The 13,787-nt window shown below is 32.5% G+C and overlaps 1 long non-coding RNA gene across 1 annotated transcript in view; it reads left to right on the forward strand.

The window, feature by feature from the left end:
• The window catches only part of LOC116757100, a 44,563-nt gene that overhangs the window by 23,582 nt on the left and 7,194 nt on the right, over window positions 1-13,787 (forward strand). The gene's annotated exons all lie outside the window — the stretch shown is intronic.

Genomic DNA, 13,787 nt, shown 5'->3' on the forward strand with positions numbered 1-13,787 from the left:
TTATGTAATTCCAATGCCTTTTGGCTTTCATTGTTTTTGTTAAAAGTCAAAAAATCATTATTCCCTGTATACAATATATCATATTTTTCTTTCTGCTTTTAAGATTTTTCATTTTGATTTTACTCTTAATAGTTTAAATGTGTCTAGGAGTTTTTCTTTTTATATTCACCCTCTTGGAGTTTATTAAGGTTTTTGAATCTGTATTTTTTTTTTAAACAAATATTTATTTATTTAAGTTTTTGGCTGCATTGGGTCTTCATCGCTGTGCATGGGCTTTTCTCTAGTTGCAGCAAGCAGGGGCTACTCCTCATTGCAGTGCACGGACTTCTCACTGTGGTGGTTTCTTTTGTTGCAGAGCATGGCCTCTAGATGCACGGGCTTCAGTAGTTGTGGCACACAGGCTCAGTAGTTGTGGCTGGCGGGCTCTAGAGCACAGGCTCAGTAGTTGTGGCACACGGACTTAGTTGCTCTGTGGAATGTGGGATCTTCCTGGACCAGGGCTCGAACCCCTCTCCCCTACCTTGGCAGGTGGATTCTTTAACCACTGCTCCACCAGGGAAGCCCAAATCTGTAATTTTTTTAAACCAAATTTGGAGAGTTTTCAGACATTATTTCTTCAAAAAGTCTTGTCCTTTATTTTTCTCTTTCTGAGATCCAAAATTACATATATGTTAGAATGCTTGATAATTTCCAAATAACCTGTAAATATTTTTCTTCAATTATCTTTCTCTGTGTTCTCCAGGTTGGATAGTTTCTGTTGGTTTATCATCATGTTCATTGATACATTTTGTATCATTTTGTTTCAGCTATCCTGGTTAGGTTACCCATTTATATGAGTTTCCCAGGGATGCTATAATAAGTTACTAAACACTGGATGGCTTAAAACAACAGAGATTTATTCTTTCACAGTTCCAGAGGTCAGAAGTTTGAATCAAGGTGTTGATAGATTTGTGCTCACCTCAGAGGATCTAGAAGAGATTACATTTTTTTGCCTCTTCCAGCTGTTGTTGACATTCCTTGGCTTGTGGTTGCTTTGCTCCATTCTCTACTTCCATCTTCACATACCATTTTTTCTGTATGTGTGTCTCAAAATTCTCTCTACTTGTCTGGTATAAGGATGCATGTGATTGTAGTTGGGGGCCACCCAAATAGTCCACGATAATGTCCTTCTCTCAAGAACCTTAACTTTATTACATCTTTTGCTACATAAGGTAATATACACAATGATTAGGTCATGTGAGAACAAAACATGTCTGGAACAATTCTCACTTATTTAAAGTAGGATAATAGGACAGTACTGTGCAGTGTGTATGCATGTGTGTGTGTGTGTTCCATAAGTCCATAATTTAAAAAAAAAATCCTCAACATTTTAAAAATTGTCACACTAGGCAATTTTGAATAATAGGAAATGGAAACCCATTTATATTATATCCAGGAAACACTGAAATACTTAACTCTACAGAAAAATGTTACAATTATAAAACACAAATTGATGTTCACTGAGCACTTTAGATATTTCTACAAGTAGTTAAACAATCAATAAATTTCATACTTTGGAGTTACGATGAAATAAATTTTGACTTGCTCAATTATTGACAAGCAAGTAATCTTCATAGAGAGTACCATAATATAACAAAAACAAAAGGTCTTGATTTTGGAAAATATTGAAAATCCTTCAATTATGTAGAGTATATTCTGCATAAAATGCAGTTTGCTTTGAAAAGTATATAAAACTTGCCTTTATAATTTCAATATTGACTCCCTAGGTGTTTTGACTAATAGGCTCTTATTTCCTAAGAAAACCAGACATTTACAAAACTTTGCATAGAAAAACTCAGAAAATTCCAGATGAAAAATGCTTTCTAAATTAATAAATTATTATATTAATTAATTCAATATATAATTAAAATATAACATTTTATAAGTACATCAATAATTTACAGTTTAAAAAATTCCAATCTGAATACTAATGTCATTTGCATAAAATGTATGTTTACTTTGAAAAAACTATTGCAAACTATTGAAACTGAATCAGGAGAATTTTACAATTCTTTATAATATCTCCAATTTTAGATTTTCCTTGATGACAATTATCATTTGAAATAACTTTGACTTAAATCCAGTGAATATCAAAATCAAAACAACCCAAAATTTTGAAAGGTTTCAGTACCTATTTATATTTGAATTTTCCCAACTTTTAATTTAGGAAATTTTCAAACTTATAGAAAAACTTTCAAAGAATATTGCATTAGACACCCATATGTTGTTTACTTAAATCTAGCAAATGTTAATACTAATTTCTCAATATTTCTTATTTTCTGTCAGTTTGAAGCATTGAAATTAAGTTGAAGTTATTGAAGATACTATGTCCATTGAATATTACAGAAAATATCTCCTAAGAAAAAGGGCAGTCTTCTGCAGAATCTCAATATTATCACATCCAAAAACTTGAACACTCATGGGGCTTCCCTAGTGGCGCAGTGGTTGAGAGTCCGCCTGCCGATGCAGGGGACACGGGTTCATGCCCCGGTCCAGGAAAATCCCACATGCCGCAGAGTGGCTGGGCCTGTGAGCCATGGCCGCTGAGCCTGCGCGTCTGGAGCCTGGGCTCTGCAACGGGAGAGGCCACAACAGTGAGAGGCCCACATACCGCAAAAAAAAAAAAAAAAAAAAAAACAAAAAACTTGAACACATAATAAAATTACGTTACTAATATAGAGCTTATATTCACATTTTAGTAATTGCGTCAATGATTCCATTGTAAGCCACGACTCCCTTCCCACCTTCAGCACCTCTCTGCAAAACCCGAACAAGAATTATATTCTATGATTATTTTGTTTCCTTTGATCTACACCAGTCCCCCAATTAGTTTTGCCTTCATTTTTTCAACATTTTTGAGAGTTTAGGTCAACTGTGTTTAGTATGTCATACGGTCTGGGTGTTGTGGTTGCTTCCCAATGATTAGTGCAAGTTACACATTTTTGGCAAGGTACTACATAGGTGATGATGCATACTTCTTATTTTATCACATCAAAAGGCAAATAATATTGGTGTATTTCATTATTAGTGAAGCTAAATATGATTATTTGATTAAAGTGGTATATATCATGTCTCCATTTCAAAAGTAGCTGTTTCCTCTCATAATAAATAATACATATGCTGATATTTTGAAACCTTGCAGGTAATCTGTTCCACAGACTACCTTGATCCAATGATTTGCATCCATTGATGGTCTTTGCCTGAATCAGTTATTATATTAAGGTCTTCAAATGAGTTCTCTTCTAGTTATGTCAGTCTTTTTCTCCTTCCTTCATTCCTTCCTCCCTCCTTCCCTCATCACTTTCCTTCTTTCTTTGAAATATTATTATGCATCCATACATTTTTATTTTTCTTTATGAATTTACCTAGAGGGCCCTTCAGTCTAGATCTAAATGTGCTTATTCTTCTTGGTGTGTTCTGCTTCTAGTCCCTCTCAATGGACAGAGATAGAAAGTATATATACACTTGTGTGTGTGTGTGTGTGTGTGTGTGTGTGTACATACACATTACATTTGTTGTAACGTATATTGTTATTTGTCAAATATATTTTACATTTACAGTATATTTGTATATGAATGCATGGCTTTGTTGAGTATGACTTCCTTCTACAAAAGGAATTCCATTTTGAATTCCATCAGCAAAGAATAAAATATAAGATTTTCTCAAAGACTTTGCAATAGAGCATTCTGATTTTTTTTACATCTGATAGGCAAGAAATAATATTTAGCATAGTTTTGATTTTTATTTATCTCACTATGAATAAAATTGAGTATTTTATATATGTTTAAGAGCCATTTGAACACATTTTTTCCAAAATATTTGTACATGTCTTTTTTTCATTTTTTTTTCAGATGTTTGGTCTTCTGCAATGTTCAAGTTCTTTATAACTTAAGGAGATTAGTCTTTTATCTTTTATATATAATACAGATATTTTCTTCTAACTTGTCATTTGTCTTTTGATTTTGTCATTTGCCTTTTGGTTTTGGTCTTTTGGTTGTCATTGTATATGTAACCAAATAAATGTGTTTTTCTTTTAGTACGACTGGATTTTAAGTCACAATTAGAAAGGTTTTTCCCTGCTTTCTGGTATACTTTTCTAAAAATTTATATCTAGATCTCTGATCCCTTTGGAACTTTGTGGTTGAGTGATTTGGATTATGGGTGCCTGTTTATATTTCCCCAAATTTCTGTCCAGTTGTCTCAACACCTTTTCTTAGTGTTTTCTCCCTCTCATTAATGTGAGCTGTGACCTTCCTTATATTACTAAAATTTTATTATATATTGGAATCTATTTTTGAACTTTCTTCAAGTATTTTCCACTAATCCACCTATTCATGTGTCAGTTACATCCTACTTTGATTCCTGAGGCTTTGAAGTATGTTTTATTATCTTATAGGCCTAGTTTCCTCTCACTGATATCCTATTTAGAGCCTTCCTAGATTTGGTTGAATGTTCCATATTTATTTTAATATAATTCATATCTCCAAAAGTAATTATTTTATTGGATTTTTATATTAACTTGGGGATAATGGAATTTTTATAATGTTCTGTCATCATATCTAAGAACATGAGATGTTATTTAAATGTACTTTTGTGGGATTTCTTTTTTTAGTGTTTTCAAAGGTTTCCTGTTGTAGGATTCTCAAATAGCTTATTAAGTTTATTCACAAGTATTTAATCTTTATTTTTTTTATAATGGAGTTCTCTTTTCCATTACATCTTCTAACTGACCATTATTTGTACATATGAAAGCTACTGACTTCTACATGTTAATTTTAGATCCTTTTAAGTACTTGGATCCTTTAACACTATTTTACCATTGTGTTAGTTTTGTCATTGATTTTCCAAGATTATCTAGGTAAACTGTCAAATCACCTACATGTGAAAATAATTTTCATTCAATTATTATGCCTCTAATTGTTTTCTCTTTTCTGATTGCATTGGGTAATGTGTTCAATAAAATATTAAATTACCATGGAATTAGTGGGACATTTTTATAATGACTATGAATGATAGCCTTTATTTAGTAAAGTATTCCTTAATTTAGTAAAATTTGGGGCTGAGGGCTGTGTGTGTGTACAATCTTACTATATTATTATTTTTTAATCAAAAAATGGTTATTTTTTTATCAAAAGCCTTTGCAGCACAAGTACCAATAGAAACATTTCCCACCTTTTACTTCCTTTTTTAACATAATCTTTCACTTTCAAATGTTTTAAGACTCACATAAAGTTGTAAAAAGAATACAGAGAGTTTCTGTATGTACTTCACTCCTTTCCACAATTATAGTATCTTACATAACCATGGTACACTATCAAAACCAAGGAACTGACATCAATAAATTATTAGTAACTCACATACAGGTGGTATTTGTACTTCACCGGCTTACACATGCACTCTTTTTTTGGAGGGAGTTGTATGTTTTATAAAAAAATATTGCATATATAAATTTGATCAAATTATTGCATGTATAAATGTCAAATCATCACATTTGGCGTACAGAATTGTTCCATCATCACATAGAAACTTCCTCTGTTACCCCTTGATAGTTACATCTTCCCTTTAATTTTATCCCCTGCAACAGTTGTTCTCATTAATATAATGTTATTCTATTGGGTTGGCCAAAAATGTTCATTCGGATTTTTCCATAACATCTTATGGAAAAACCTGAACGATCGTTTTTGGCCAACCCAATGTAAGTGGAATCATATGAAATGTAATCCTTTGAGATTGGCTTTTATTTTTTTCACTCAGTATGTTCCCTTGTGATATATTCAAGTGTTTGCATGTCTCAATAGTCATTGTTTTTTATTGTTGAATAGCGTTCATGATATTAATATATTAATGTTTAATCATTAATCTGTTGACGAACATTTGGGTTGTTTGGGGCTAATACAAATAAAGCTACGATGCACATTCATGTATAGATTTTTTGTGAAAATAAGTTTTTATTTTTCTAGGATAAACATTCAGCACTATGTTTGCTGGATCATCAGCAAGTATGAAACTTTACGAAACTTCCACACTGTTATCCAGAGTGGCTGTAACATTTTATACCCCCCAGCAATATATGACATCTGTATAGTTGCTCCATATCCTCAGTAGTACGTTGTGTAGTCAGGGATTTGTTTTAATTTTAGCCATTCAAATAGATGTATAGTTATATTTCGTCTAAAATTTTACTCGCATTTCCTTAATGGTTAATGATGTTAAACATTTTTTTCATGTCTGTATTTGCCATCCACATGTCCTCTAGGTGTAGTGTCTTTCTTACTATTGAATTTAGGGAGTTCTTTGTATATTCTGGATACAAGTCTTTTGTCTTGAAAATATGAGATTTGCAGTTATTTTCTCACAGCCTGTGGCTTGTCTTTTCATTCTCTTAATAGGGTCCTTTGCAGAGCAAAAGCTTTAAATGCTGGTAATGTACAATCTATTGTTACTTTTTTCCTTTATGGATCATGCCTTTTTAGTCATGTCTAAGAACTCTCTGCTTACTATATAAGTCATAAAGATTTTTACCTGTTTTCTAAAAGTCTTATATTTTTATATTTTAAATTTCAATCTATGATTTATTTTGAGTTAATTTTTGTGTAATGAAAGAAGTCAAGGTCAAGATTTATTCTTTTTCACTTGAATACACAATTTCCCCAAAACAATTTGTTGAAAAGACTATCCTTCCAGTGTATATTGACTAAGGATAACGATATTCTAGTACTATTATCAAAATCAGGGACTATAACACTGATATAATGCCAATAGACAATATATACATCTTATTCCAGTTATGCCATTTACCTTAAAAATGTCTTCATAATAAAAGAAGATGAAGAAAAAAAATGTAAAGATAAAGAAGAAAAAGGAAAAGAAAGAGAAAGAGGAGGAGGATACTAATAGGAGGAAAAATGAGAAACAGGAAAAGTAATGAAGAGGAAAAAGAAATTAAAAAAAAAATTCTGGTCCAAAAATCATACATTGTATGTTTCCTTAGTTTCTTTATGCTTCCTTAGTTTCTTTAACCTGGAATATTTCCTGTACCTTTCTTTGTTTTTCTTAATGTGGACGTATTTGAAGAGTATCAGCCAATGTTTTGTATGCTGTTCCTCAGGTTTGTTCAGTGCTTCCTCATGGTTATATACCTACATTTTTAGCCAAAATACCACAAATGTGATATTTTTCTTTCTCTTTCTCTTATTCTTGTAAGAAGGCACACGATGTTTTGGCTGATTATTGGTAATGTTAACTTTATTCATTTGTTTAAATTTGTTTCTTCCAGGTTCTGCAAAGCAAAGTATTTTCACCTATTATTAATTGACAAAGTTCGCGAGAAGATGTATTGTGACTATATATATCTTATACCTCATCAAATTTTCACTCTCTAATTTAGCATTCATAAGTTTTTAATATGTGAATTAAGCACATTTATATTTTCTATTTAGTTGGTATTTTTATCCATAATTCTGTCTTATTATCTTTTGTATTTTTACTGTTTATTATGTTTTATTTCCTGTATGGTTTTCCTTACATTTTGGTTTAAAAAATTATTTTGGTATTTTCAGAGGTTTGTGTTTCTGTTTAGGTAGTTAGCACTGTAATACATTTTATAGTGACATTAGTACCATTTGGTATCTATCATTTGATTGAATAGCTTTAAACGATATCCTTTCATGTCAACCTGTTGTGAATATTTTTAAAATGCTTATTTTTTTCCTGTTCTTTGAACCCATTTATTTGGTTATATTATTTCTTCTTGTCCAAGGCATATAAGATTTACAACCTATCCTGCCACCTTTTATATCATCTTATTATGCTTCTATACACATTGGACTGAATTTTCCCCTGTCATCTTGGAGTTTTTAGTTAAGGTGAAGCTACTGGAATTTCTTTTTTGCACAATATCCAAATTGCATTTTACATGAAAATTTTAAAAGAAAAGAGGAATCAAGAAGGTCAGACAGTATATTACTTGCTCTAATATCCATTTAAATTCAAACATCAGAGAAAGGTACAGTCAGTGAAAGTTATACCTGTGGTTAAAGATAAGGTCACTTCCATTTTTAAAATAATGTCTAATAAGTAATGTTCTATGATAATAATTTTTGCATACCAAAATGTCCTCCTAAGAAATTTTACTTCTACTGATGCCATAATAATACAACTAATCAAAGTTAAGATTTGTTGAATCATGCAAATAATACTCAGTTGAATGCTGTTATAAGTTAAAGTATTAGTTCTTATTATTTCTGATAATCCCCTCACATTTGTTCTGCCCCAACAAATACCCCAGTTCTTAGACATAATTAATATTCAATAAAATTTAATAATATTTATTAACTATTAACAATATTTATGACATTTGATTTCTTAATTACAATTTGATAAACCAAAGCCAAATAAGATATTTTATTTAGTTGAATTAATTTTCTTAATCTTTTATGTAATGAATATTTAATCATGGTTCCTTTTTTTAGGGAACAAGAGCCAATTATGGCAATATATATATATATATATGTAAAACCATATAACCAACATATTCTATAAATATCTGTAACATCAACAGCCTAGCAAGCTGAATTACATAGTGGAAAGTGCATTTAATTACAAGAAAGATAGAGGTCAGGTTGTGATTTTTGATTCTGCATTTAACAGGTAAAAGAGAATAGATAATTTATCTTCTCTGAGTCTTTGTTTTCCCATTTTTCTGATAAGCACAATGTGTTGTTGGAAAGGTAAAATCAAATCACATATGTAGAAATAATATAAATTCAGATTTTTATTTTAGCTTCTTGGCAGATTATTATATTTTTTTCATCTTTATTACCACAGGATTTATAGTATGACCTTGTAAATAGCAGGTGGTCAGTAAGGGTTTGGCAATTGAATAAAAGAATGTAGCTTGAAGAAAACATGGTTTTTTAGTTATGGAGTGATGGTGCTTAACTCCATACAAATTACAGCATGACAACATCTGTAGAAGTTTTAGGAGACATTTTTAATGAGGATTTGTAATAAACTCAGATTCCTCCTCTTCCCACATGGAAGCACCTCAGTGCTGTCTCTAACAAGTTGTGTTTTGGCATGTCTCCTATACTCTCTTGAATTTCTTCATTTATTTTATTGGCTTATTAATACTGCACCTATCTAACTGTTGTGAGGGTCGAAATAAATACAAGCAAAAGCCTTTTGTAAAACGTGTATTAAAATTAACCAAGGAATTGATTTCAAGGGAGTGAAAGCTTTAGTCTAACTTCCTTTAGTAGATGAAAAGATTTACATACAACAATTAAAACAATAGTAGTTGACTAAGATTCAATTTTCCCTCTTTTTTGTAGTAATTAACCTATCATCTATTCAGAGAAAAAGATTTCAAATTGCTTGCCCTTCTCATGAGATATAAAGATTCATAACTACAGTAATATGACAGAATATGCTTGGAATCTGCTTAGAAAGGATCACTTCTTGCTTTGCTGTGGTAGCATGTATCTCAGAGGACTACTGACATTTTGTTTGCTTTTGTTATATTCAGTGTGTCAACTTCATTTCATCTTCAGTTAGCCAAATGTAGTATTACAAACTTCCTGTAAAAGCCAGGAAACAAACCAAATAGGTCATCCTTTCTTATAGCAAGTTTTTAAAAATATCTTACCCACTTAAAAGTTCTTCTGATAATATAATAGTGGCCATGCAGTAAAATGTTATTTTGCCAAATTGCCTCAGTGCATAGAACGAATGTACAGCCTTGTGTCTTCCTAAGTATAAGTGAGAGATGACCTCATTTAGTTGTTTTTTTAATTTATTTTTATTTTTGTTTATGTATTTTTGGCTGTGTTGGGTCTTCGTTGCTGCATGTGGGCTTATTTTAGTTGTGGTGAGCAGGGACTACTCTTTGTTACGGTGCATGGGTTTCTAATTGCGGTGGCTTCTCTTGTTGCAGAGCACAGGCTCTAGGCACGCGGGGTTCAGTAGTTGTGGTGTGTGGGCTCAGTAGTCGTGGCTCACGGGCTCTAGAGCTCAGACTCAGTAGTTGTGGCGCACGGGCTTAGTTGCTCCGCAGCATGTGGCATCTTCCCGGACCAGGGCTCGAACCAGTGTCCCCTGCATTGGCAGGAGATTTTTAACCATTGCACCACCAGAGAAGCCCCTCATTTAGTTTTAATAGCATACTTAGGTGATTATTTGATGGATGTATTTTATATTTTTTTATTACCTTCAGAGAGAGTCATTGACAATAGCAGGCACTTATGGCTGGAATGTATAAACAGGTGTGAATAACACGTGTATCAACCTAGTAGAAAATACAGTGCAACCCCACACAGTGTGTAGGGCAAAAACAAAACAAAAAAACACTTAAAGGTATTAGTTTTCAAACATAGTGGTGCTTTGCTATCGTATGCAAGCTATACTTTTTGCAAAATTGCATTTCCTAAATCTACATCATAAAGCAGATGGCCGTAAAATCAGTTGCATTTCCTCAGAAACAAGGCTGTGTGTAGATGTTATGCTCTTATCAAAAATTTTTTCTTGTAATAGCTATGAACTAACATATGTCATAAAATTAAAACACTACAACCTTGGAAATACAAAATTATTTGAATAGAAGGCACGGGGCCTCATAATCATAGTATCTCAAAGCTACAGTTGTCCTAAAGATCAGAGTTCAGTTTCCTAATTTTAACATGAGGGAATTTGAACCCAGTTTAATTATTTGCCAAATATTAACTATATAATTAGTGATAAATGTAAGACTAGATTCTAAATCTCTGTACTCCCAGACTAATTATGGTCCAATTACTTTAGACCAAACTCCATTACAAAAATCTAACAATTGAAGTTATTTACAAGTGAGTTAGTTTGTCTGAACAGATATCATGTCTGGCAGCTGTTCTGTTAGCTCTTGCACCTGCAGAGCTCAGATATTTTTGAGGAATTTTTTTTTTTTTTTTTTTTTTTTTTTTTTTTTTTTTTTTTGCGGTACGCGGGCCTCTCACTGTTGTGGCCTCTCCCGTTGCGGAGCACAGGCTCCGGACGTGCAGGCTCAGCGGCCATGGCTCACAGGCTCAACTGCTCCATGGCATGTGGGATCTTCCCAGACCGGGGCACGAACCCGCGTCCCCTGCATCGGCAGGCAGACTCTCAACCACTGCGCCACCAGGGAAGCCCATTTTTGAGGAATTTTATGTACAGCTAGATTATGAGAACCCTTTTGTAGAAAATAGATACTAGTTGCCAGATATAAACAAGATGCCTCAAAGAATGGAAATTTACCACTTTTATTCCAGATTCTGCTAGAAAGGAAAGTGAGGAATGTCCATTTCTCACTAGAGTGGATCTAACTAGGAATTTGCAAAACTCTGTTGTTTTTCAATTCACTCATTTATTCAACAAATATTTATGGAACACTCACAATTGGCAGGACTTGTTTTAATATTAGGGATGAAGAGTTTTTAAAAATTCATCACTATTTATTGACTGTTGCTGTGCTTTCAGAGTAAATAATATGAGGAACGTATAGTAAGCCTACAAGATTGCCGCTTTTCAGTCTTCAGTGTGGAAGGTTTCTAGTTACTGTGCCTTTGTAACTGCATCTTACTATATAATCCTGTAACATTCAAAGAGAGAGATACAAAGGCAGGTTTTACTCTTCACAGTAGTAGGAAATAGTTCTTCAAATACGCTGGTCTTCATAAATTGGATCACTTTACCAAAGACCCTGAAGAGATATGGAGTTATATATATTCTCTGGTCTTTAGTCTCCCTGGAGATACTTCAGTTACTTCTTTCCATCAGGCTCCTGGAGTGGAAACTTCCTCAGGATTTGTTGGTCAGTTAAAGTCAGATTTAGATATCACCTTTTAAGGTTAAAAGGTTAATGTTAATACTAAAACTGGGCTGATTGGCTTCTCATGGTTAGGGATATCATGGGCCCAAAATTTGAACCTTTTAAGAGTACTAGAAGAGACAGAGTAGTGTACTAGAATTCAGAAGTCTCAAGTCTAGACTTACCATCTAGAAAATGGAAGAAAAAAAAAGATCTTGATCCAAGTCATCAAGTCATCGGATAGACTATTATAACACTATGCAAACGTACATAGCATTATTATTTTTATTTTTGGCAAGATATATTATGTTACCTACTTGTTATTTCCAGATTTATATTAAATTCAGAGGGTTTCCTAATTTACTAAAATTTGAAAATGTAGCGGCAGTGTGTTTGAGCTGTGAGTTCAGATTACCCAGTAAAATATATACTGGGTAAGAATCTCCCTCACTGTAAAAGAGTATGTGAGTTGACTTCCAGTTACAGATGTGTTAAGAGGGATTTATTTTAAGAATGAAGGTATGGCAAGTGTAATTTATGGTAAAATGTTTTCAGATATCTCTGCAAACTCAATTTCCTCATGTGAAAAATGGAGATAATGAGTTGTGAGGACACAAATATAAGGCATATATTTCTAGAAGCACTTGTCACAATTCCCACAACAGATTAGCACTTAATACATCGTGGTTATTTTCCATCCTTTCTGTCTTCAAAGCCTGTATGTGATTATCTGGTTGTACGCATAAACAGAGATCCATTGTTTGCTATCTTCTTTCAGAAGACATCGGTAGAGTACATGATTTTTTTTTATCAAGTAAGCTCACATAAAGGACCTTATTCCCAAGTCTTACAGTGGTTGTGCATTCACGTAAGGAAGTATCAATCATCAAAATGGTCAGATAAAGAAAATTTTACATGGATCAATCTATGGGGGATTTCCCAAGTGACCAGAAAATACCTGATTGCTCTGAGACTTATGCAGAGCTGGAGGTAAAAAGAAGTTTATATTTCTAATCTGGATTCTAGGAAAGTCCTTCCAATGTGGAAGTCACATAACTAATCCAGGTAATGCAGCCTGGCTCTTAAAAAAGAAAGCTCTTTTGAGCTTTGGTCAAACAGAGATGAAAGAGTCAATTTAATGTTCAGAAACTTGAAAAGATAATGTGAGAAAGCTCTAGCCTCAAATTTTTAATTAGTTTAGAGTTTATTCAGCAAATTATGGTATCTAAGGATATGGTAGGTGGAGCCAGAATTCTGGGAACCATTTCCCACCTCTAAAATTTTTGTGCAGTATTGCTTTCCTATTTCTGTTTCCTACCTATAAAATGGAGATAGTAAGAGTACCTATTTCATGGAGCAAGGATTCAACATGCTAATACATATAAAATTCTTAGAACAACACCTTGATACAGATTAGCCATTTCAATTATTTTCCTATTCTGTTTTATTATTTTTATGCAACTCTTTTGTGAATAATTGAAATCTAGAAATGGAGGTGCTTGTATTGCTCTTGAAAGTAGTACAGTTTGGGGTGATTGAGAATATAGTTACATAAACTTACCTATATTTTAGCCAATTAAGATTAAGGAAAAATAAAAAAAATTTTAATGAGTAATAAAGTTTTTCTAATCAGAATCTATAGTGATGGAGAATTACCAAAAAATGTCATTTAATAAAAAGTGAGAATGTCTGCCTATCACCATTGTAATACTTTACTACAGAAAATAGCCAAATATATATAGGTAAAAATAAGCATTAAGACAAGAAAAATGAGATTAGTAAGTATTTTTTAAAATGTAAGATAATAGGATCATCATTATTTGAAGATTATAGAATTTTCTTCAAGAAAATCCAAAAGGATCAGATAAAATACAATTTAAAACATTGTAGAGTCAATAAAAAAGTTAGTTATAAAGCTAACCAAGTGCAA

The sequence above is a fragment of the Phocoena sinus genome, chromosome 7, assembly GCF_008692025.1.
Source record: "Phocoena sinus isolate mPhoSin1 chromosome 7, mPhoSin1.pri, whole genome shotgun sequence".
In the NCBI taxonomy this organism is placed as follows: domain Eukaryota; kingdom Metazoa; phylum Chordata; class Mammalia; order Artiodactyla; family Phocoenidae; genus Phocoena; species Phocoena sinus.